This window comes from Hemiscyllium ocellatum, chromosome 47 (genome assembly GCF_020745735.1).
Source record: "Hemiscyllium ocellatum isolate sHemOce1 chromosome 47, sHemOce1.pat.X.cur, whole genome shotgun sequence".
In the NCBI taxonomy this organism is placed as follows: domain Eukaryota; kingdom Metazoa; phylum Chordata; class Chondrichthyes; order Orectolobiformes; family Hemiscylliidae; genus Hemiscyllium; species Hemiscyllium ocellatum.
Genome location: NC_083447.1, coordinates 17,200,153 through 17,224,407, shown reverse-complemented (window position 1 = coordinate 17,224,407; position 24,255 = coordinate 17,200,153). Strand labels below are relative to the sequence as shown.

At 49.2% G+C, this 24,255-nt stretch overlaps 1 protein-coding gene across 1 annotated transcript in view; it reads left to right on the top strand.

Annotated features, from left to right (window-relative positions):
- The window catches only part of LOC132836640 (spectrin beta chain, non-erythrocytic 4-like), a 197,079-nt gene that overhangs the window by 169,400 nt on the left and 3,424 nt on the right, over nt 1-24,255 (top strand). The window lies entirely within an intron of this gene.

Genomic DNA, 24,255 nt, shown 5'->3' with positions numbered 1-24,255 from the left:
TCTAACCTACTTGTTACCTCTTCAAAGAATTCTAACAGGTTTGTCAGACGCGACCTCCCCTTAATAAATCCATGCTGACTTGTTCTAATCTGACCCTGCACTTCCAAGAATTTAGAAATCTCATCCTTAGCAATTCATTCTAGAATTTTACCTACAACCAAGGTTAGGCTAACCGGCCTATAATTTTCCATCTCTTGTCTTGATCCTTTCTTGAACAAGGGGGTCACAACAGTGATTTTCCAATCATCTGGGACTTTCCCTAACTCCAGTGACTTTTGAAAGATCACAACCAATGACTCCGCTATTTCCTCAGCCACCTCCCTCAGAACTCAAGATGTAGCACATCGGGGCCAGGAGATTTATCAATGTTTAGACCTTTCAGCTTTTCTAGAATTTTCTCTTTTGTAATGGTGACCATGCTCAACTCTGCCCCTGTCATAAGCAGGTATGTAAGATTATGTACTATGTTAGTGGCTAAATCGTATAGTGCAGGGTGTTAGCGGGTGTGTATGTCAGTGGCTGTACAATTTAGTGCAGAAGATTAGCAGGTGCATAGGTTAGAGCAGTGCATTACTGGGAGTGTAGGTTAGAGCAGTGCGTTATTGGGTGTGTAGGTAAGAGCAGTACTTTAGCAGGGGAGTATGTAAGAGCAGTGCATTCGTGGGTGTGTATGTTAGAGCAGTGCATCACTGGGAGTGTAGGCTAGAGCAGTGCGTTAGCGGGTGTGCAGGTTAGAGCAGTGCGATAGTGGGTGTGTAGGTTAGAGATGTGCGTTACTGGGTGTATAGCTTAGGTCAGTGCATCACTGGGTGTGTAGGTTCGAGCAGTGTGTTAGGTGGTGTGTAGGTTAGAACAGTGCGTTGGCTGGTGTGTCGGTGAGAGCAGTGTGATAGCGGGTGTGTAGGTTCGAGCAGTGCATTGGTGGGTGTGTAGGTTAGAGCAGTGCATTACTGGGAGTGTAGGTTAGAGCAGTGCGTTAGCGGGTGTGCAGGTTAGAGCAGTACGATAGTGGGTGTGCAGGTTAGAGCAGTGCATTACTGGGATTGTCGGTTATAGCAGTGCGTTAGTGCATGTGTAGGTTACAGCAGTGTGTTAGTGGGTGTGTAGGTTACAGCAGTGTATTAGTGTGTGTGTTGGTTAGAACAGTGTGTTGGTGGGTGTGCAGGTTCAAGCAGTGCGTTAGCGGGTGTAGGTTAGAGCAGTGCGTTAGTGGGTGTGTAGGTTAGAGCAGTGCGTTGGCGGTTGTGTAGGTTAGATCAGTGCATCACTGGGTGTGTAGGTTAGAGCAGTGCGTTGGCGGTTGTGTAGGTTAAAGCAGTGCATTACTGGGTGTGTAGGTTAGAGCAATGCATTAGTGGGTGTTTAGTTTAGAGCAGTATGTAAACGACTGGGTGAGTTAAAGCTGTGCGTTAGTGCATGTGTAGGTTAGAGCAGTATGTGAGCGGGTGTGTAGCTTAGAGTAGTGCGATACTGGGTGGGTTGGTTAGAGCAGTTCATTAGCGCTTGGGTAGGTTAGTGCAGTGCATTAGCGGGTGTGTGGGTTCGAGCAGTGTGTCAGTGGGTGTGTAGGCTTGAGCAGTGCGTTAGTGGGTTTGTAGGTTCGAGCAGTGCATTACTGGGTCTGTAGGTTAGAGCAGTGTGCTAGTGGGTGTGTAGGTTAGAGCAGTGCGTTAGCGGGTGTGTAGGTTAGAGCAGTGCGTTAGCGGGTGTGTAGGTTAGAGCAGTGCGTTAGCGGGTGTGTAGGTTAGAGCAGTGCGTTAGCGGGTGTGTAGATTACAGCAGTGCAGTTGTGGGTGTGTAGGTTAGAGCAGTGCATTACTGGGTGTGTCGGTTAGAGCAGAGCGTTACTAGGTGTGTCGGTTAGAGCAGTGCGTGAGCGAGTGGGTGGGTTAGAGCAGTGCATTACTGGGAGTGTAGGTTAGAGCAGTGCATTAGTGGGTGTGTAGGTTAGAGCAGTGCTGTACTGGGTGTGTCGGTTAGAGCTGTGCATTACTGGGTGTGTCAGTTATAGCAACGCGTTAGCGGGTGTGTAGGTTAGAGCAGTACGATAGTGGGTGTGTAGTTTTGAGCTGTGCATTACTGGGTGTGTAGGGTAGAGCAGTGTGTTAGTGGGTGTGTAGGTTAGAGCAGTGCATTCATTACTGGGGGTGTAGGTTAGAGCAGTGCGTTAGTGCATGCGTAGGTTAAAGCAATACGTTAGCGGGTGTGTCGGTTAGAGCAGTGCATTAGCGGGTGTGTCGGTTAGAGCAGTGCTTTAGTGCGTGTGTAGGTTAGAGCAGTGCGTTAGCGAGTGTGTAGGTTAGATCAGTGCATTACTGGGTATGTAGGTTAGAATAGTGTGTTAGTGGGTGTGTAGGTTACATCAGTGCGTTACTGGGAGTGTAGGTTAAAGCAGTGCATTACTGGCTGTGTAGGTTAGAGCAGCGCGTTAGCGAGTGTGTAGGTTAGAGCAATACGTTATTGGGTGTGTAGGTAAGAGCAGTACTTTAGCAGGGGTGTATGTTAGAGCAGTGCATTACTGGGTGAGTAGGTTAGAGCAGTGCGTTAGCGGGTGTGCAGGTTAGAGCAGTGCGATAGTGGGTGTGTAGGTTAGAGATGTGCGTTACTGGGTGTATAGCTTAGATCAGTGCATCACTGGGTGTGTAGGTTAGAGCAGTGTGTTAGGTGGCGTGTAGGTTAGAACAGTGCGTTGGCTGGTGTGTCGGTGAGAGCAGTGCTTTGGCACGTGGGTAGGTTAGAGCAGTGTGATAGCGGGTGTGTAGGTTAGAGCAGTGCCGTACTGGGTGTGTTGGTTAGAGCAGTGCATAACTGAGTGTGTAGGTTAGAGCTGTACATAACTGGGTGTGTAGGTTAGAGCAGTGCCGTACTGGGTGTGTAGGTTAGAACAGTGCGTTGGCTGGTGTGTAGGTTACAGCAATGTGTTAGTGGGTGTGTGGGTGAGAACAGTGATTTGACTGGTGTGTCGTTTATAGCAGTGCGTTAGTGGGTGGGTCAGTTAGTGCAGTGCGTGAGCGGGTGGGTAGGTTAGAGCAGTACAGTAGTGGGTGTGTAGGTTAGAGCTGTGCGTTGCTGCGTGTGTCGGTTAGAGCAGTGCGTGAGCAGGTGTGTAGATTAGAACAGTGCATTAGTGTGTGTGTAGGTTAGAGCAGTGTGTTAGTGGGTGTGTAGGTTAGAGCAGTGTGTTAGTGGGTGTGTAGGTGAGAACAGTGAGTTGACTGGTGTGTCATTTATAGCAGTGCGTTTAGTGGGTGGGTGTTTAGAGCAGTGCGTTGGCGGGTGTGTAGGTTGGAGTAGTACGTTAGCGGGTGTGTCGGTTAGATCAATGCATTACTGGGTATGTAGGTTAGAGTTGTGCATTAGTGGGTGTGTAGGTTAGAGCAGTGTGATACTGGGTGTGTGGGTTAGAGCAGTGCATTAGCGGGTGTGTAGGTTAGAGCAGTGCTTTAGCGGGTGTGTAGGGTAGAGCAGTGCGTTAGTGGGTGTGTAGGGTAGAGCAGTGCATTAGCGGGTGTGTAGGTTAGAGCAGTGCGTTAGCGGGTGTGTAGGTTAGAGCAGTGCGTTGGCGGGTGTGTAGTTTAGAGCAGTACGTTAGCAGGTGTGTAGATTAGAGCAGTGCATTTGTGGGTGTGTACGTTAAAGCAGTACTTTAGTGCGTGTGTAGGTTAGAGCAGTGCGTTAGCGGGTGTGTAGGTTAGATCAGTGCATTACTGGGTATGTAGGTTAGAATAGTGTGTTAGTGGGTGTGTAGGTTAGACCAGTGCGTTACTGGGAGTGTAGGTTATATCAGTGCATTACTGGGAGTGTAGGTTATATCAGTGCATTACTGGGTGTGTAGGTTAGAGCAGAGCATTACTGGGTGTGTAGGTTAGAGCAGTGCGTTGGCGGGTGTGTAGGTTAGAGCAGTGCATTGGTGGGTGTGTCGGTTAGAGCAGTGCATTAGTGTGTGTGTAGGTTAGAGCAGTGTGTTAGTGGATGTGTAGGTTAGAGCAGTGTGTTAGTGGGTGTGTAGGTGAGAACAGTGAGTTGACTGGTGTGGCGTTTATAGCAGTGCGTTAGTGGGTGGGTGGTTAGAGCAGTGTGTTAGCGGGTGTGTAGGTTGGAGCAGTACGTTAGCGGGTGTTTCGGTTAGATCAATGCATTACTGGGTGCGTAGGTTAGAGTTGTGCATTAGTGGGTGTGTAGGTTAGAGTAGTGCATTAGTGGGTGTGTAGGTGAGAACAGTGAGTTGACTGGTGTGGCGTTTATAGCAGTGCGTTAGTGGGTGGGTGGTTAGAGCAGTGCGTTAGCGGGTGTGTAGGTTGGAGCAGTACATTAGCGGGTGTTTCGGTTAGATCAATGCATTACTGGGTGCGTAGGTTAAAGTTGTGCATTAGTGGGTGTGTAGGTTAGAGTAGTGCATTAGTGGGTGTGTCAGTTAGAGCAGTACGTTAGTGAGTGTGTAGGTTAGAGCAGTACGTTAGCGAGTGTGTAGGTTAGAGCAGTGCGTTGGCGTGTGTGTAGTTTAGAGCAATATGTTAGCAGGTGTGTAGATTAGAGCAGTGCGTTGGCGGGTGTGTAGGTTAGAGCGAAACGTTAGCGACTGCGTGAGTTAAAACTGTGCGTTAGTGGGTCTGTAGGTTAGATTAGTGCATTAGTGGGCATGTAGGTTAGAGCACTGCGTTAGCGGATGTGTAGGTGAGAGCACTGCGATAGTGTGTGTGTGTAGGTTAGACCAGTGCGTTACTGGGTGTGTAGGTTAGAGCAGTGCATTAGTGTATGTGTAGGTTAGATCAGTGCATTACTGGGTATGTAGGTTAGAATGGTGTGTTAGTGGGTGTGTAGGTTAGAGCAGTGCGATACTGGGTGTGTAGGTTAGAGCTGTGTGTTAGTGGGTGGGTAGGGTAGTGCAGTACGTTTGTGGGTGGGTAGGGTAGTGCAGTGTGTTAGTGGATGTGTAGGTTAGAGCAGTGTGTTAGTGGGGGTGTAGGTTCAACCAGTGCATTACTAGGCGTGTAGGTTAGACCAGTGCATTACTGGGTGTGTAGGTTAGATTGGTGTATTATGGGTGTGTAGGTTAGATCAGTGTATTATGGGTGTGTAGGTTAGAGTAGTGTGTTAGTGGGTGTGTAGGTTAAACCAGTGCGTTACTGGGTGTGTAGGTTAGAGTGGTGTTTTAGTGCGTGTGTAGTTTAGAGTAGTGCGTTTGCGGGTGTGTAGGTTAGAGCAGTACGTTAGCGAGTGGGTGAGTAGGTTAGAGCAGTACATTAGCGGGTGTGTAGGTTAGAGCAATGTATTTGTGGGTGGGTAGGTTAGTGCAGTGTGTTAGCAAGTGTGTCGGTTGAAGCAGTGCGTTGATGGGAGTGTAGGTTAGAGCACTGTGTTAGTGGGTGTGTAGGTTTGAGCTGTCTGTTAGCGGGTGTGTAGGTTAGATTAGTGCATAACTGGGTGTGTTGGTTAGAGCAGTGCGTTGGCGGGTGTGTAGGTTAGGTCTGTGCATTAGTCGGCATGTAGGTTAGCGCAGTGCGTTAGCGGATGTGTAGGTTAGAGCACTGCAATAGTGTGTGTGTGTGTGTGTGTGTGTGTGTGTGTGTGTGTGTGTAGGTTAGATCAGTGCATTACTGGGTATGTAGGTTAGAATAGTGTGTTAGTGGGTGTGTAGATTAGACCAGTGCGTTACTGGGTGTGTAGGTTACATCAGTGCATTACTGGGTGTGTAGGTTAGAGCAGTGTGTTAGTGGGCGTGTGGGATAGAGCAGTACGTTTGTGGGTCTGTAGGTTAGAGAAGTGTTTGTGGGTGGCTAGGGTAGTGCATTGTGTTAGTGGGTGTGTAGGTTAGAGAAGTGTTTGTGGGTGGCTAGGTTAGAGCAGTGTGTTAGTGGGTGTGTAGGTTAGAGCAGTGTGTTAATGGGTGTGTAGGTTAGAGCAGTGCGTTAGTGGGTGTGGAGGTTAGACCAGTGCATTACTGGGTGTGTAGGTTAGATCAGTGTATTACTGGGTGTGTAGGTTAGAGCTGTGCATTAGTGGGTGTGTAGGTTAGAGCAGTGCATTACTGGGTGTGTCGGTGAGAGCAGTGCGTTACTGGGTGTGTCGGTTAGAGCAGTGAGTGAGTGGGTGGGTAGGTTAGAGCAGTACGTTAGTGGGTGTGTAGGTTAGAGCAGTGCAATATTGGGTGCATTGGTTGGAGCAGTGCGTTTGTGCGTGTGTAGGTTAAAGCAGTACATTAGCGGGTGTGTAGGTTAGAGCACTGCGATAGTGTGTGAGTAGCTTAGATCAGTGCATTACTGGCTGTGTAGGTTAGAGCAGTACGTTAGTGGGTGGATAGGTTAGTTTAGTGTGTTAGCGGGTGTGTAGGTTCGAGCAGAGCGTTGGTGGGTGTGTAGGTTAGAGCAGTGCGTTGGTGGGTGTGTAGGTTAGAGCAGCGCGTTAGTGAGTGTGTAGGTTAGAGCAGTGCATTAGTGAGTGTGTAGGTTAGAGCAGTGCATTAGTGGGTGTGTAGGTTAGAGTTGTGCATTAATGGGTGTGTAGGTTAGAGCAGTGCATTAGGGGGTGTGTAGGTTAGAGCAGTACATTAGTGGGTGTGTAGGTTAGAGCAGTACATTAGTGGGTATGTAGGTTAGAGCAGTGCATTAGTGGGTGTGTAGGTTTGAACAGTGCATTAGTGGGCGTGTAGGTTAGAGCAGTGCGTTAGCGGGTGTGTAGGTTAGAGCAGTGCAATACTGGGTGTGTCGGTTAGAGCTGTGCATTAGTGGGTGTGAAGGTTAGAGCTGTGTGTTAGTGGGTGTGTAGGTTAGAACAGTGCGTTGGCTGGTGTGTAGGTTACAGCAATGTGTTTGTGGGTGAGAACAGTGAGTTGACTGGTGTGTCGTTTATAGCAATGCGTTAGTGGGTGGGTCAGTTAGTGCAGTGCATGAGCGGGTGGGTAGGTTAGAGCAGTACAGTAGTGGGTGTGTAGGTTAGAGCTGTGCGTTGCTGCGTGTGTTGGTTAGAGCAGTGCGTGAGCGGGTGTGTAGATTAGAACAGTGCATTAGTGTGTGTGTAGGTTAGAGCAGTGTGTTAGTGGATGTGTAGGTTAGAGCAGTGTGTTAGTGGGTGTGTAGGTGAGAACAGTGAGTTGACTGGTGTGGCGTTTATAGCAGTGCGTTAGTGGGTGGGTGGTTAGAGCAGTGTGTTAGCGGGTGTGTAGGTTGGAGCAGTACGTTAGCGGGTGTTTCGGTTAGATCAATGCATTACTGGGTGCGTAGGTTAGAGTTGTGCATTAGTGGGTGTGTAGGTTAGAGTAGTGCATTAGTGGGTGTGTCAGTTAGAGCAGTACGTTAGTGAGTGTGTAGGGTAGAGCAGTGCATTAGTGGGTGTGTAGGTTAGAGCAGTACGTTAGCGAGTGTGTAGGTTAGAGCAGTGCGTTAGCGGGTGTGTCGGTTAGAGCAGTGCGTTAGTGAGTGCGTAGGTTAGAGCAGTACGTTAGCGGGTGTGAAGGTTAAAGCAGTGCGTTAGTGAGTACGTAGGTTAGAGCAGTACGTTAGCGAGTGTGTAGGTTAGAGCAGTGCATTGGCGTGTGTGTAGTTTAGAGCAATATGTTAGCAGGTGTGTAGATTAGAGCAGTGCGTTGGCGGGTGTGTAGGTTAGAGCGAAACGTTAGCGACTGCGTGAGTTAAAACTGTGCGTTAGTGGGTCCGTAAGTTAGATTAGTGCATTAGTGGGCATGTAGGTTAGAGCACTGCGTTAGCGGATGTGTAGGTGAGAGCACTGCGATAGTGTGTGTGTGTAGGTTAGACCAGTGCGTTACTGGGTGTGTAGGTTAGAGCAGTGCATTAGTGTATGTGTAGGTTAGATCAGTGCATTACTGGGTATGTAGGTTAGAATGGTGTGTTAGTGGGTGTGTAGGTTTGACCAGTGCGTTACTGGGTGTGTAGGTTACATCAGTGAATTACTGGGTGTGTAGGTTGGAGCTGTGCATTAGTGGGTGTGTAGGTTAGAGCAGTGCGTTAGTGGGTGTGTAGGTTAGAGCTGTGTGTTAGTGGGTGGGTAGGGTAGTGCAGTACGTTTGTGGGTGGGTAGGGTAGTGCAGTGTGTTAGTGGATGTGTAGGTTAGAGCAGTGTGTTAGTGGGGGTGTAGGTTCAACCAGTGCATTACTAGGCGTGTAGGTTAGACCAGTGCATTACTGGGTGTGTAGGTTAGATCAGTGTATTATGGGTGTGTAGGTTAGATCAGTGTATTATGGGTGTGTAGGTTAGAGTAGTGTGTTAGTGGGTGTGTAGGTTAAACCTGTGCGTTACTGGGTGTGTAGGTTAGAGTGGTGTTTTAGTGCGTGTGTAGTTTAGAGTAGTGCGTTTGCGGGTGTGTAGGTTAGAGCAGTACGTTAGCGAGTGGGTGAGTAGGTTAGGGCAGTACATTAGCGGGTGTGTAGGTTAGAGCAATGTATTTGTGGGTGGGTAGGTTAGTGCAGTGTGTTAGCAATTGTGTAGGTTCAAGCAGTGCGTTGATGGGAGTGTAGGTTAGAGCACTGTGTTAGTGGGTGTGTAGGTTTGAGCTGTCTGTTAGCGGGTGTGTAGGTTAGATTAGTGCATAACTGGGTGTGTTGGTTAGAGCAGTGCGTTGGCGGGTGTGTAGGTTAGGTCTGTGCATTACTGGGTATGTAGGTTAGAATAGTGTGTTAGTGGGTGTGTAGATTAGACCAGTGCGTTACTGGGTGTGTAGGTTACATCAGTGCATTACTGGGTGTGTTGGTTAGAGCAGTGCATTAGTGAGTGTGTAGGTTAGAGCAGTGTGTTAGTGGGCGTGTGGGATAGAGCAGTACGTTTGTGGGTCTGTAGGTTAGAGAAGTGTTTGTGGGTGGCTAGGGTAGTGCATTGTGTTAGTGGGTGTGTAGCTTAGAGCAGTGTGTTAGTGGGTGTGTAGCTTAGAGCAGTGTGTTAATGGGTGTGTAGCTTAGAGCAGTGTGTTAATGGGTGTGTAGGTTAGAGCAGTGTGTTAGTGGGTGTGTACGTTAGAGCAGTGCGTTAGCGGGTGTGTAGGTTAGAGCAGTGCGTTAGCGGGGGTGTAGGTTAGAGCAGTGCATTACTGGGTGTGTAGGTTAGTGCAGTGCGTTAGTGGGTGTGGAGGTTAGACCAGTGCATTACTGGGTGTGTAGGTTAGAGCAGTGCGTTGGCGGGTGTGTAGGTTAGATCAGTGCATTACTGGGTATGTGGGTTAGAGCAGTACGTTAGCGGGTGTGTCGGTTAGAGCAGTGAGTGAGTGGGTGGGTGGGTTAGAGCAGTATGTTAGCGGGTGTGTAGGTTAGAGCAGTGCAATATTGGGTGCATTGGTTGGAGCTGTGCGTGTGTAGGTTAAAGCAGTACATTAGCAGGTGTGTAGGTTAGAGCACTGCGATAGTGGGTGTGTAGCTTAGATCAGTGCATTACTGGCTGTGTAGGTTAGAGCAGTACGTTAGTGGGTGGGTAGGTTAGTGCAGTCCGTTAGCGGGTGGGTTGGTTAGAGCAGTGCATTACTGGGTGTGTCGGTTAGAGCAGTGCGTGAGCGGGTTGGTAGGTAAGAGCAGTACGTTAGCGGGTGTGTAGGTTAGAGCAGTGCATTAGTGGGTGTTTAGGTTAGAGCTGTGCGTTGCTGGGTGTGTCGGTTAGAGCAGTGCGTGAGCAGGTGGGTAGGTTAGAGTACGTGAATTAGTGGGTGTGTAGGTTAGAGCAGTGCGATACTGGGTGTGTAGGTTAGATTAGTACGTTAGCGGGTGTGTAGGTTAGAGCAGTGCGTTAGCGGGTGTGTAGGGTTGAGCAGTGCGTTAGTGCGTGTGTAGGTTAGAGCAGTACGTTAGCGGGTGTGTAGGTTAGAGCAGTGCATTTGTGGGTGTGTAGGTTAGAGCAGTGCATTACTGGGTGTGTCGGTTAGAGCAGTGCGTTAGTGTGTGTGTAGGTTAGAGCAGTACGTTAGCGGGTGTGTAGGTTAGAGCAGTGCGTTAGCGGGTGTGTAGTGTTGAGCAGTGCATTAGTGCGTGTGTAGGTTAGAGCAGTACGTTAGCGGGTGTGTAGATTAAAGCAGTGTGTTAGTGGGTGTGTAGGTTAGATTAGTGCATTATTGGGTGCGTTGGTTAGACCAGTGCATTACTGGGTGTGTAGGTTAGAGCTGTGTGTTGGCGGATGTGTAGGTTAGAGCAGTGCCATAGTGGGTGTGTAGGTTAGAGCAGTATGTTAGTGCTTGTGTAGGTTAGAGCAGTGCGTTAGCGGGTGGGTTGGTTAGAGCAGTGCGATACTGGATGTGTAGGTTACAGCTGTGCATTTCTGGGTGTGCCAGTTAGAGCAGTGCGTGAGCGGGTTGGTAGTTAGGAGCAATACGTTAGCGGGTGTGTAGGTTAGAGCAGTGCGATACTGGGTGTGTAGGTTAGAGCTGTGCGTTGCTGGGTGTGTCGGTTAGATCAGTACGTAAGTGGGTGGGTAGGTTATAGCAGTACGTCAGCGGGTGTGTAGGTTAGAGCAGTGCGTTAGCGGATGTGTAGGGTTGAGCAATACATTAGTGCGTGTGTAGGTTAGAGCAGTACGTTAGCGGGTGTGTAGGTTAGAGCAGTGCATTTGTGGATGTGTAGGTTAGAGCAGTGCATTACTGGGCGTGGAGGTTAGACCAGTGCATTACTGGGTGTGTAGGTTAGGGTAGTGTGTTAGTGGGTGTGTAGGTTAAACCAGTGCGTTACTGGGTGTTTAGGTTAGAGCAGTGCGTTGGCGGGTGTGTAGGTTAGATCAGTGCATTACAGGGTATGTGGGTTAGAGCAGTACGTTAGCGGGTGTGTCGGTTAGAGCTGTGCGTTAGCGGGTGTGTAGGTTAGAGCTGTGCGTTAGTGGGTGTGTAGGTTAGAGCAGTACGTTAGCGGGTGTGTAGGTTAGAGCTGTGCATTAGCGGGTGTGTAGGTTAGAGCAGTGCATTACTGGGTGTGTCGGTGAGAGCTGTGCGTTACTGGGTGTGTCGGTTAGAGCTGTGAGTGAGTGGGTAGGTAGGTTAGAGCAGTACGTTAGCGGGTGTGTAGGTTAGAGCAGTGCAATATTGGGTGCATTGGTTGGAGCAGTGCGTTTGTGCGTGTGTAGGTTAAAGCAGTACATTAGCGGGTGTGTAGGTTAGAGCACTGCGATAGTGGGTGTGTATCTTAGATCAGTGCATTACTGGCTGTGTAGGTTAGAGCAGTAAGTTAGTGGGTGGGTAGGTTAGTGCAGTCCGTTAGCGGGTGGGTTGGTTAGGGCAATGCATTAGTGGGTGTGTAGGTTAGAGCAGTGCATTACTGGGTGTGTCGGTTATAGAAGTGCGTGAGCGGGTTGGTAGGTAAGAGCAGTACGTCAGCGGGTGTGTAGGTTAGAGCAGTGCATTAGTGGGTGTTTAGGTTAGAGCTGTGCGTTGCTGGGTGTGTCGGTTAGAGCAGTGCGTGAGCGGGTGGGTAGGTTAGAGTACGTGAATTAGTGGGTGTGTAGGTTAGAGCAGTGCGATACTGGGTGTGTAGGTTAGAGCAGTGCGATACTGGGTGTGTAGGTTAGATTAGTACGTAAGCGGGTGTGTAGGTTAGAGCAGTGCATTTGTGGGTGTGTAGGTTAGAGCAGTGCATTACTGGGTGTGTAGGTTAGAGCAGTGCGATACTGGGTGTGTAGGTTAGAGCAGTGTGTTAGTGGGCGTGTGGGATAGAGCAGTACGTTTGTGGGTGTGTAGGTTAGAGAAGTGTTAGTGGGTGTGTAGCTTAGAGCAGTGTGTTAATGGGTGTGTAGGTTAGAGCAGTGTGTTAGTGGGTGTGTACGTTAGAGCAGTGCGTTAGCGGGTGTGGAGGTTAGATCAGTGCAATACTGGGTGTGCAGGTTAGACCAGTGCATTACTGGGTGTGTAGGTTAGGCCAGTGCATTACTGGGTCTGTAGGCTAGATCAGTGTATTACTGGGTGTGTAGGTTAGAGTAGTGTGTTAGTGGGTGTGTAGGTTAAACCAGTGCGTTACTGGGTGTTTAGGTTAGAGCAGTGCGTTGGCGGGTGTGTAGGTTAGATCAGTGCATTACTGGGTATGTGGGTTAGAGCAGTACGTTAGCGGGTGTGTCGGTTAGAGCTTTGCGTTAGCGGGTGTGTAGGTTAGAGCTGTGCGTTAGTGGGTGTGTAGGGTAGAGCAGTATGTTAGCGGGTGTGTAGGTTAGAGCTGTGCATTAGCGGGTGTGTAGGTTAGAGCAGTGCATTACTGGGTGTGTCGGTGAGAGCTGTGCGTTACTGGGTGTGTCGGTTAGAGCAGTGAGTGAGTGGGTGGGTAGGTTAGAGCAGTGCAATATTGGGTGCATTGGTTGGAGGAGTGCGTTTGTGCGTGTGTAGGTTAAAGCAGTACACTAGCGGGTGTGTAGGTTAGAGCACTGCGATCGTGGGTGTGTAGCTTAGATCAGTGCATTACTGGCTGTGTAGGTTAGAGCAGTACGTTAGTGGGTGGGTAGGTTAGAGTAGTGCCTTACAGTGTGTGTAGGTTAGAGCAGTGCATTAGTGAGTGTGTAGGTTAGAGCAGTGCATTACTGGCTGTGTAGGTTAGAGCAGTACGTTAGTGGGTGGGTAGGTTAGAGTAGTGCCTTACAGTGTGTGTAGGTTAGAGCAGTGCATTAGTGAGTGTGTAGGTTAGAGCAGTGCATTAGTGGGTGTGTAGGTTAGAGCAGTGCGATAGTGGGTGTGTAGGTTAGAGCAGTGCGTTAGCGGGTGTGTAGGTTAGAGCAGTGTGTTAGCGGGTGTGTAGGTTAAACCAGTGCGTTACTCGGTGTGTAGGTTAGAGCAGTGCGTTAGTAGGTGTGAAGGTTAGATCAGTGCATTACTGGGCGTCTAGGATAGACCTGTGCATTACTGGGTGTGTTGGTTAGATCAGTGCATTACTGGGTGTGTAGGTTAGAGTAGTGTATTAGTGGATGTGTAAGTTAAACTAGTGCGTTACTGGGTGTGTAGGTTAGAGCAGTGCGTTGGCGGGTGTGTAGGTTAGAGCAGTGCATTAGTGGGTGTGTAAGTTAGAGCGGTACGTTCGTGACTGTGTGAGTAAAAGCTGTGCATTAGTTGGTGTGTAGGTTAGTTCAGTGCGTTACTGGGTATGTAGGTTAGAGCAGTACATTAGCGGATGTGTAGGTTAGAGCTGTGCATTAGTGGGTGTGTAGGTTAGAGCAGTGCATTACTGGGTGTGTCGGTGAGAGCTGTGCGTTAACTGGGTGTGTCGGTTAGAGCAGTACATTAGCGGGTGTGTAGGTTAGAGCAGTACGTTAGCGGGTGTGTAGGTTAGAGCACTGCGATAGTGGGTGTGTAGCTTAGATCAGTGCATTACTGGCTGTGTAGGTTAGAGCAGTACGTTAGTGGGTGGGTAGGTTAGTGCAGTGCGTTAGTGGGTGTGTAGGTTCAACCAGAGCGTTGGTGGGTGTGTAAGTTAGAGCAGTGTGTTAGTGGGTGTGTAGGTTAGAGCAGTGTGTTAGTGGGCGTGTGGGATAGAGCAGTACGTTTGTGGGTGTGTAGGTTAGAGAAGTGTTTGTGGGTGGGTAGGGTAGTGCATTGTGTTAGTGGGTGTGTAGGTTAGAGCAGTGTGTTAGTGGGTGTGTAGGTTAGAGCAGTGCGTTAGCGGGTGTGTAGGTTAGAGCAGTGCGTTAGCGGGTGTATAGGTTAGATCAGTGCATTTGTGGGTGTGTAGGTTAGAGCAGTGCATTACTGGGTGTGTAGGTTAGAGCAGTGTGTTAGTGGGCGTGTGGGATAGAGCAGTACGTTTGTGGGTGTGTAGGTTAGAGAAGTGTTTGTGGGTGGGTAGGGTAGTGCATTGTGTTAGTGGGTGTGTAGCTTAGAGCAGTGTGTTAATGGGTGTGTAGGTTAGAGCTGTGCATTAGTGGGTGTTTAGATTAGAGCTGTGCGTTGCTGGGTGTGTCGGTTAGAGCAGTGCGTGAGCGGGTGTGTAGGTTAGAGTACGTGAATTAGTGGGTGTGTAGGTTAGAGCAGTGCGATACTGGGTGTGTAGGTTAGATTAGTACGTAAGCGGGTGGGTAGGTTATAGCAGTGCGTTAGTGGGTGTGTAGGTTAGAGCAGTACGTTAGCGGGTGTGTAGGTTAGAGCAGTGCATTTGTGGGTGTGTAGGTTAGAGCAGTGCGATACTGGGTGTGTAGGTTAGATCTGTGCATTACTGGGTATGTGGGTTAGAGCAGTACGTTAGCGGGTGTGTCGGTTAGAGCTTTGCGTTAGCGGGGGTGTAGGGTAGAGCAGTGCATTACTGGGTGTGTCGGTGAGAGCTGTGCGTTACTGGGTGTGTCGGTTAGAGCAGTGAGTGAGTGGGTGGGTAGGTTAGAGCAGTGCAATATTGGGTGCATTGGTTGGAGGAGTGCGTTTGTGCGTGTGTAGGTTAAAGCAGTACACTAGCGGGTGTGTCGGTTAGAGCTTTGCGTTAGTGGGTGTGTAGGTTAGAGCAGTGCATTACTGGGTGTGTCGGTGAGAGCTGTGCGTTAGTGGGTGTGTAGGGTAGAGCAGTATGTTAGCGGCGGGTGTGTAGGTTAGAGCGGTGCATTAGTGGGTGTGTAGGTTAGAGCAGTGCATTACTGGGTGTGTCGGTGAGAGCTGTGCGTTGCTGGGTGTGTCGGTTAGAGCAGTGCGTGAGCGGGTGGGTAGGTTAGAGTACGTGAATTAGTGGGTGTGTAGGTTAGAGCAGTGCGATACTGGGTGTGTAGGTTAGATTAGTACGTAAGCGGGTGGGTAGGTTATAGCAGTACGTTAGCGGGTGTGTAGGTTAGAGCAGTACGTTCGCGGGTGTGTAGGTTAGAGCAGTGCATTTGTGGGTGTGTAGGTTAGAGCAGTGCATTACTGGGTGTGTAGGTTAGAGCAGTGCGATACTGGGTGTGTAGGTTAGAGCAGTGTGTTAGTGGGCGTGTGGGATAGAGCAGTACGTTTGTGGGTGTGTAGGTTAGAGAAGTGTTTGTGGGTGGGTAGGGTAGTGCATTGTGTTAGTGGGTGTGTAGCTTAGAGCAGTGTGTTAGTGGGTGGGTAGGTTAGAGCAGTGTGTTAGTGGGTGTGGAGGTTAGATCAGTGCGTTACTGTGTGTGTAGGTTAGACCAGTGCATTACTGGGTGTGTAGGTTAGGCCAGTGCATTACTGGGTGTGTAGGTTAGATCTGTGTATTACTGGGTGTGTAGGTTAGAGTAGGGTGTTAGTGGGTGTGTAGGTTAAACCAGTGCGTTACTGGGTGTGTAGGTTAGAGCAGTGCGTTGGCGGGTGTGTAGGTTAGATCTGTGCATTACTGGGTATGTGGGTTAGAGCAGTACGTTAGCGGGTGTGTCGGTTAGAGCTTTGCGTTAGTGGGTGTGTAGGTTAGAGCTGTGCGTTAATGGGTGTGTAGGTTAGAGCAGTGAGTGAGTGGGTGGGTGGGTTAGAGCAGTACGTTAGCGGGTGTGTAGGTTAGACCAGTACGTTAGCGGGAGTGTAGGTTAGAGCAGTGCAATATTGGGTGCATTGGTTGGAGCAGTGCATTTGTGTGTGTGTAGGTTAAAGCAGTACAATAGGGTGTGTAAGTTAGAGCACTGCGATAGTGGGTGTGTAGCTTAGATCAGTGCATTACTGGCTGTGTAGGTTAGAGCAGTACGTTAGTGGGTGGGTAGGTTAGTGCAGTGTGTTAGTGGGTGTGTTGGTTAGACCAGTGCGTTGGTGGGTGTGTAGGTTAGAGAAGTGTTTGTGGGTGGGTAGGGTAGTGCATTGTGTTAGTGGGTGTGTAGGTTAGAGCAGTGTGTTAGTGGGTGTGTAGGTTAGAGCAGTGCGTTAGCGGGTGTGTAGGTTAGAGCAGTGCGTTAGCGGGTGTATAGGTTAGATCAGTGCATTACTGGGTGTGTAGGTTAGAGTAGTGTGTTAGCGGGTGTGTAGGTTAAACCAGTGCGTTACTGGGTGTGTAGGTTAGAGCAGTGTGTTAGTGGGCGTGTGGGATAGAGCAGTACGTTTGTGGGTGTGTAGGTTAGAGAAGTGTTTGTGGGTGGGTAGGGTAGTGCATTGTGTTAGTGGGTGTGTAGGTTAGAGCAGTGCGTGAGCGGGTGGATAGGTGAGAGCAGTGCGTTCGTGGGTGGGTTGGTTAGAGCAGTGCATTAGCGAGTGTGTAGGTTAGAGCAGTGCGATTCTGGGTGTGTAGGTTACAGCTGTGCATTACTGGGTGTGTCGGTTAGAGCAGTCTGTGTGTGGGTTGGTAGGTAAGAGCAGTACGTTAGCGGGTGTGTAGGTTAGAGCAGTACGTTAGCGGGTATGTAGGTGAGAGCAGTGTATTAGTAGGTGTTTAGGTTAGAGCTGTGCGTTGCTGGGTGTGTCGGTTAGAGCAGTGCGTGAGCGGGTGGGTAGGTTAGAGGACGTGAATTAGTGGGTGTGTGGGTTAGAGCAGTGCGATACTGGGTGCGTAGGTTAGAGCAGTGCATTGCTGGGTGTGTCGGTTAGATCAGTACGTAAGCGGGTGGGAAGGTTATAGCAGTATGTTAGCGGGTGTGTAGGTTAGAGCAGTGCGTGAGCGGCTGTGTAGGTTAGAGTAGAATGTTAGCGGGTGTGTTGGGTTGAGCAGTGCGTTAGTGCGTGTGTAGGTTAGAGCAGTACGTTAGCGGGTCTGTAGGTTAGAACACTACGATTGGAAGTGTGTAGGTTTGAGCAGTGTGTTAGTGCGTGTGGAGGTTAGACCAGTGCATTAGCTGGTGTGTATGTTAGAGCAGTGCATTTGTGGGTGTGTAGGTTAGAGCAGTGCATTACTGGGTGTGTCGGTTAGAGCAGTGCGTTAGTGCGTGTGTAGGTTAGAGCAGTACGTTAACAGGTGTGTAGATTAAAGCAGTGCGTTAGTGGGTGTGTAGGTTAGATCAGTGCATTATTGGGTGTGTTGGTTAGACCAGTGCGTTACTGGGTGTGTAGGTTAGAGCTGTGCGTTGGCAGATGTGTAGGTTAGAGCAGTGCCATGGTGGGTGTAGAGGTTACAGCAGTACGTTAGTGCGTGTGTAGGTTAGAGCAGTAGGCTAGAGGGTGTGTAGGTTAGTGCAGTAGGTTAGTGCAGTACGTTAGCGCTTGGGTAGGTTAGTGCAGTGCGTTAGCGGGTGTGTAGGTTCAAGCAGTGTGTTGGTGGGTGTGTAGGTTAGAGCAGTACATTACTGGGTGTGTAGGTTAGAGCAGTGCATTAGTGGGTGTGTAGGTTAGAGCAGTGCATTAGCGTGTGTGTGGGTTAGAGCAGTGCGTTGGCCTATGTGTAGGTTAGATCAGTGCATTAGCGGGTGTGTAGGTTAGAGCAGTGCATTAGTGGGAGTTTAGGTTAGAGCGGAACCTTAGCGACTGGGTGAGTTAAAGCAGTGCGTTAGTGCGTGTGTAGGTTAGAGCAGTAGGTTAGCGGGTGTATGGTTAGAGAAGTGTGATACTGGGTGTGTAGGTTAGAGCTGTGTCTTAGTGGGTGGCTAGGTTAGAACAGTTCGTTAGCGCTTGGGTAGGTTAGTGCAGTGTGTTAGCGAGTGTGTAGGTTAGAGCCGTTTGTTGGTGGGTGTGTAGGTTAGAGCAGTATGTTAGTGGGCATGTAGGTTAGAGCATTGCATTAGTGCGTGTATAGGTTTGAGCAGTGCGTTAGTGGGTGTGTAGGTTAGACCAGTGCATTACTGGGTGTGTTGGTTAGACCAGTGCGTTACTGAGTGTGCAGGTTAGAGCAGTGCATTAGTGGGAGTTTAGGTTAGAGCGGTACCTTAGCGACTGGGTGAGTTAAAGCAGTGCGTTAATGCATGTGTATGTTAGAGCAGTAGGTTAGTGGGTGTGTAGGTTAGAGAAGTGCGATACTGGGTGTGTAGCCTTGAGCTGTGCCTTAGTGGGTGGCTAGGTTAGAACAGTTCGTTAGTGCTTGGGTAGGTTAGTGCAGTGTGTTAGTGAGTGTATAGGTTAGAGGAGTATGTTGTTGGGTGTGTAGCTTAGATCAGTGCATTACTGGGTGTGTAGGTTAGAGCAGTGCGATTCTGGGTGTGTCGGTTAGAGCAGTACGTTAGTGGGTGTGTAGGTTAGAGCAGTACGTTAGCGGGTGTGTAGGTTAGAGCAGTAGGCTAGAGGGTGTGTAGGTTAGTGCAGTAGGTTAGTGCAGTACGTTAGCGCTTGGGTAGGTTAGTGCAGTGCGTTAGCGGGTGTGTAGGTTCAAGCAGTGTGTTGGTGGGTGTGTAGGTTAGAGCAGTGCATTAGTTGGTGTGTAGGTTAGATCAGTACATTACTGGGTGTGTAGGTTAGAGCATTGCATTAGTGCGTGTATAGGTTTGAGCAGTGCGTTAGTGGGTGTGTAGGTTAGACCAGTGCATTACTGGGTGTGTTGGTTAGACCAGTGCGTTACTGAGTGTGCAGGTTAGAGCAGTGCATTAGTGGGAGTTTAGGTTAGAGTGGTACCTTAGCGACTGGGTGAGTTAAAGCAGTGCGTTAATGCATGTGTATGTTAGAGCAGTAGGTTAGTGGGTGTGTAGGTTAGAGAAGTGCGATACTGGGTGTGTAGCCTTGAGCTGTGCCTTAGTGGGTGGCTAGGTTAGAACAGTTCGTTAGTGCTTGGGTAGGTTAGTGCAGTGTGTTAGTGAGTGTATAGGTTAGAGGAGTATGTTGTTGGGTGTGTAGCTTAGATCAGTGCATTACTGGGTGTGTCGGTTAGAGCAGTACGTTAGTGGGTGTGTAGGTTAGAGCAGTACGTTAGCGGGTGTGTAGGTTAGAGCAGTGCATTAGTGGGTGTGTAGGTTAGAGCAGTGCGATTCTGGGTGTGTCGGTTAGAGCAGTACGTTAGTGGGTGTGTAGGTTAGAGCAGTACGTTAGCGGGTGTGTAGGTTAGAGCAGTGCATTAGTGGGTATGTAGGTGAGAGCAGTGCGATACTAGGTGTGTACTTTAGAGCAGTGCGATACTGGGTGTGTAGGTTAGAGTTGTGCATTAGTGGGAGTGTAGGTTAGAGCATTGCATTAGTGGGTGTGTAGGTTAGAGCAATGCATTAGTAGGTGCATAGGTTAGAGCAGTGCGATACTGAGTGAGTAGGTTTGAGCTGTGCGTTACTAGGTGTGTCGGTTAGAGCAGTACGTTAGCGAGAGTGTAGGTTAGAGCAGTGCATTAGTGAGTGTGTAGTTTAGAGCAGTACGTTAGCGGCTGTGCAGGTTAGAGCATTGCGTTAGTGCGGGTGTAGGTTAGAGCAGTGTGTTAGTGGGTGTGTCGGTTAGAACAGTGTGATACTGGGTGTGTAGGTTAGAGCTGTGCGTTACTGGGTGTGTCGATTAGAGCAGTGCGTGAGTGGCTGTGTAGGTTAGATCAGTGCATTACTGGGTGTGTTGGTTAGACCAGTGCGTTACTGGGTGTGTAGGTTAGAGCAGTGCGTTGGTGGGTATGTAGGTTACAGCTGTGCGTTGGCGGGTGTGCAGGTTAGAGCAGTGCATTAGTGGGTGTGTAGGTTAGAGCGGTACGTTATCGACTGGGTGAGTTAAAGCTGTGCGTTAGTGCGTGTGTAGATTAGAGCAGTAGGTTAGCGGGTGTGTAGGTTAGAGAAGTGCAATACTGGGTGGGTAGGTTAGAACAGTTCGTTAGTGCTTGGGTAGGTTAGTGCAGTGTGTTAGAGGGTTTGTAGGTTCGAGCAGTGTGTTGGTGGGTGTGTAGGTTAGATCTGTGCATTACTGGGTATGTAGGTTAGAGCAGTACGTTAGTGGGTGTGTAGGTTAGAGCAGTGCATTAGTGGGTATGTAGGTGAGAGCAGTGCGATACTAGGTGTGTACTTTAGAGCAGTGCGATACTGGGTGTGTAGGTTAGAGTTGTGCACTAGTGGGAGTGTAGGTTAGAGCATTGCATTAGTGGGTGTGTAGGTTAGAGCAATGCATTAGTAGGTGCATAGGTTAGAGCAGTGCGATACTGAGTGAGTAGGTTTGAGCTGTGCGTTACTAGGTGTGTCGGTTAGAGCAGTACGTTAGCGAGAGTGTAGGTTAGAGCAGTGCATTAGTGAGTGTGTAGTTTAGAGCAGTACGTTAGCGGCTGTGCAGGTTAGAGCATTGCGTTAGTGCGGGTGTAGGTTAGAGCAGTGTGTTAGTGGGTGTGTCGGTTAGAACAGTGTGATACTGGGTGTGTAGGTTAGAGCTGTGCGTTACTGGGTGTGTCGATTAGAGCAGTGCGTGAGTGGCTGTGTAGGTTAGATCAGTGCATTACTGGGTGTGTTGGTTAGACCAGTGCGTTACTGGGTGTGTAGGTTAGAGCAGTGCGTTGGTGGGTATGTAGGTTACAGCTGTGCGTTGGCGGGTGTGCAGGTTAGAGCAGTGCATTAGTGGGTGTGTAGGTTAGAGCGGTACGTTATCGACTGGGTGAGTTAAAGCTGTGCGTTAGTGCGTGTGTAGATTAGAGCAGTAGGTTAGCGGGTGTGTAGGTTAGAGAAGTGCAATACTGGGTGGGTAGGTTAGAACAGTTCGTTAGTGCTTGGGTAGGTTAGTGCAGTGTGTTAGAGGGTTTGTAGGTTCGAGCAGTGTGTTGGTGGGTGTGTAGGTTAGATCTGTGCATTACTGGGTATGTAGGTTAGAGCAGTACGTTAGTGGGTGTGTAGGTTAGAGCAGTGCATTAGTGGGTGTGTAGGTTAGGGAATTGCGTTGGTGGGTGTGTTGGCTTGAGCAGTGACCTAGCGGGTGTGTAGGTTAGATCAGTGCAATATTGGGTGTGTAGGTTAGAGCAGTGCGTGAGCGGGTGGGTAGGTTTCGGCAGTGCATTGCTGGGTGTGTAGGTTAGAGCAGTGCGATACTGGGAGTTTAGGTTAGAGTTGTGCATTAGTGGGTGTGTAGGTTAGAGCAATGCATTAGTGGGTGTGTAGGTTAGAGCAGTGCGATACTGAGTGTGTAGGTTAGAGCTGTGCATTACTAGGTGTGTCGATTAGAGCAGTACGTTAGCGAGAGTGTAGGTTAGGGCAGTGCATTAGTGGGTGTATAGGTTTAGAGCAGTGCGTTAGTGGGTGTGTAGGTTAGAGCTGTGCATTAGCCGGTGTGTAGGTTTGAGCAGTGCATTAGTGAGTGTGTAGGTTAGAGCGGTACGTTAACGACTGGGTGAGTTAAAGCTTTGCGTTAGTGCGTGTGTAGGTTAGAGCAGTGTGTTAACGGGTGTGTAGGTTAGTGTAGTGTGATACTGGGTGTGTAGGTTAGAGCTGTGCGTCAGTGGGTGGGTAGGTTATAGGAGTTTGTTAGTGCTTGGGTAGGTTAGTGCAGTGCGTTAGCGGGTGTGTCGGTTCGAGCAGTGTGCTAGCTGGTGTGTAGGTTCGATCAGTGCATTACTGGGTGTGTAGGTTAGAGCAGTGCATTAGCGGGTGTGTTGGTTAGAGCAGTGCGTTAGTGGCTGTGTAGGTTAGAGTAGTATGTTAGCAGGTGTGAGGGTTTGAGCAGGGCGTTAGTGCGTGTGTATGTTAGAGCAGTGCGATAGTAGGTGTGTAGGTTAGAGCAAGTGTTAGTGGGTGTGTAGGTTAGAGCAGTGCATTAGTGGGTGTGTAGGTTAGCGCAGCACGTTGCTGGGTGTGTAGGTTAGAGCACTGCGTTAGTGGGTGTGTAGGTTAGAGCAGTGTGTAGTGGGTGTGTAGGTTTGAGAAGTGCGTTACTAGGTGTGTAAGTTAGAGCAGTGCATTAGCGGGCGTGCAGGTTAGAGCTGTGCGTTGGTGGGTGTGTAGGTTAGAGCAGTGCATTAGCGGGTGTATAGTTAGTGCAGTGCATTGGTGGGTGTGTAGTTTAGTGCAGTGCGTTAGTGGGCGTGTTGGTTAGTGCAGTCCTTTAGTGGGTGTGTAGTTTAGTGCAGTGCATTTGTGAGTGTGTTGTTTAGTGCAGTGCGTTAGTAGGGGTGTTGGTTAGTGCAGTGCATTAGTGGGTGTTTGGTTAGTGCAGTGCGTTAGTGGGTGTTTGGTTAGTGCAGTATGTTAGTGGGTGTTTGATTAGTGCAGTACGTTAGTGGGTGTTTGGTTAGTGCAGCACGTTAGTGGGTGTTTGGTTAGTGCAGCGCGTTAGTGGGTGTTTGGTTAGTGCAGTACGTTAGTGGGTGTTTAGTTAGTGCAGTACGTTAGTGTGTGTTTGGTTAGTGCAGTTCGTTAGTGGGTGTTTGATTAGTGCAGCACGTTAGTGGGTGTTTGGTTAGTGCAGTACGTTAGTGGGTGTTTGGTTAGTGCAGCGCGTTAGTGGGTGTTTGGTTAGTGCAGTGCATTAGTGGGTGTTTGGTTAGTGCAGTATGTTAGTGGATGTTTGGTTAGTGCAGCGTGTTAGTGGGTGTTTGATTAGTGCAGCGTGTTAGTGGGTGTTTGGTTAGTGCAGTACGTTAGTGGGTGTTTGGTTAGTGCAGCGCGTTAGTGGGTGTTTGGTTAGTGCAGTACGTTAGTGGGTGTTTGGTTAGTGCAGCGTGTTAGTGGGTGTTTGGTTAGTGCAGTACGTTAGTGGGTGTTTGATTAGTGCTGCGTGTCAGTGGGTGTTTGGTTAGTGCAGTGCGTTAGTGGGTGTTTGATTAGTGCAGCGCGTTAGTGGGTGTTTGGTTAGTGCAGCGTGTTAGTGGGTGTTTGGTTAGTGCAGTACGTTAGTGGGTGTTTGGTTAGTGCAGCGCGTTAGTGGGTGTTTGGTTAGTGCAGTACGTTAGTGGGTGTTTGGTTAGTGCAGCGTGTTAGTGGGTGTTTGGTTAGTGCAGTACGTTAGTGGGTGTTTGGTTAGTGCAGTACGTTAGTGGGTGTTTGATTAGTGCTGCGTGTCAGTGGGTGTTTGGTTAGTGCAGTGCGTTAGTGGGTGTTTGATTAGTGCAGCGCGTTAGTGGGTGTTTGGTTAGTGCAGCGTGTTAGTGGGTGTTTGGTTAGTGCAGTACGTTAGTGGATGTTTGGTTAGTGCTGCGTGTCAGTGGGTGTTTGGTTAGTGCAGTGCGTTAGTGGGTGTTTGATTAGTGCAGCGCGTTAATGGGTGTTTGGTTAGTGCAGTACGTTAGTGGATGTTTGGTTAGTGCAATGCGTTAGTGGGTGTTTGGTTAGTGCTGCGTGTTAGTGGGTGTTTGGTTAGTGCCGTGCGTTAGTGGGTGTTTGATTAATGCAGTACGTTAGTGGGTGTTTGATTAGTGCAGTATGTTAGTGTGTGTTTGGTTAGTGCAGTGTGTTAGTGGGTGTTTGGTTAGTGCAGTATGTTAGTGGGTGTTTGGTTAGTGCAGTGCGTTAGTGGGTGTTTGATTAGTGCAGCGCGTTAGTGGGTGTTTGGTTAGTGCAGTACGTTAGTGGGTGTTTGGTTAGTGCAGCGTGTTAGTGGGTGTTTGGTTAGTGCAGTGCGTTAGTGGGTGTTTGGTTAGTGCCGCGTGTTAGTGAGTGTTTGGTTAGTGCAGTGCGTTAGTGGGTGTTTGGTTAGTGTAGCGTGTTAGTGTGTGTTTGGTTAGTGCAGTACGTTAGTGGGTGTTTGGTTAGTGCAGTACGTTAGTGGGTGTTTGATTAGTGCTGCGTGTCAGTGGGTGTTTGGTTAGTGCAGTACGTTAGTGGGTGTTTGGTTAGTGCAATGCGTTAGTGGGTGTTTGGTTAGTGCAGTGCGTTAGTGGGTGTTTGATTAGTGCAGCGTGTCAGTGGGTGTTTGGTTAGTGCAGTACGTTAGTGGGTGTTTGGTTAGTGCAATGCGTTAGTGGGTGTTTGGTTAGTGCAGTGCGTTAGTGGGTGTTTGATTAGTGCAGCGTGTTAGTGGGTGTTTGGTTAGTGCAGTACGTTAGTGTGTGTTTGGTTAGTGCAGCGCGTTAGTGGGTGTTTGGTTAGTGCAGCGTGTTAGTGGGTGTTTGGTTAGTGCAGTACGTTAGTGTGTGTTTGGTTAGTGCAGCGCGTTAGTGGGTGTTTGGTTAGTGCAGTACGTTAGTGGGTGTTTGGTTAGTGCAGCGTGTTAGTGGGTGTTTGGTTAGTGCAGTACGTTAATGGGTGTTTGATTATTGCAGTGCGTTAGTGGGTGTTTGGTTAGTGCAGTACGTTAGTGGGTGTTTGATTAGTGCACCGCGTTAGTGGGTGTTTGGTTAGTGCAGTTCGTTAGTGGGTGTTTGATTAGTGCAGTACGTTAGTGGGTGTTTGGTTAGTGCAGCACGTTAGTGGGTGTTTGGTTAGTGCAGTACGTTAGTGGGTGTTTGGTCAGTGCAGTGCGTTAGTGGGTGTTTGGTTAGTGCATTACGTTAGTGGGTGTTTGGTTAGTGCAGTGCGTTAGTGGGTGTTTGGTTAGTGCAGTGCGTTAGTGGGTGTTTGGTTAGTGCATTATGTTAGTGGGTGTTTGGTTAGTGCAGTGCGTTAGTGGGTGTTTGGTTAGTGCAGTGTGTTAGTGGGTGTTTGGTTAGTGCAGTACGTTAGTGTGTGTTTGAT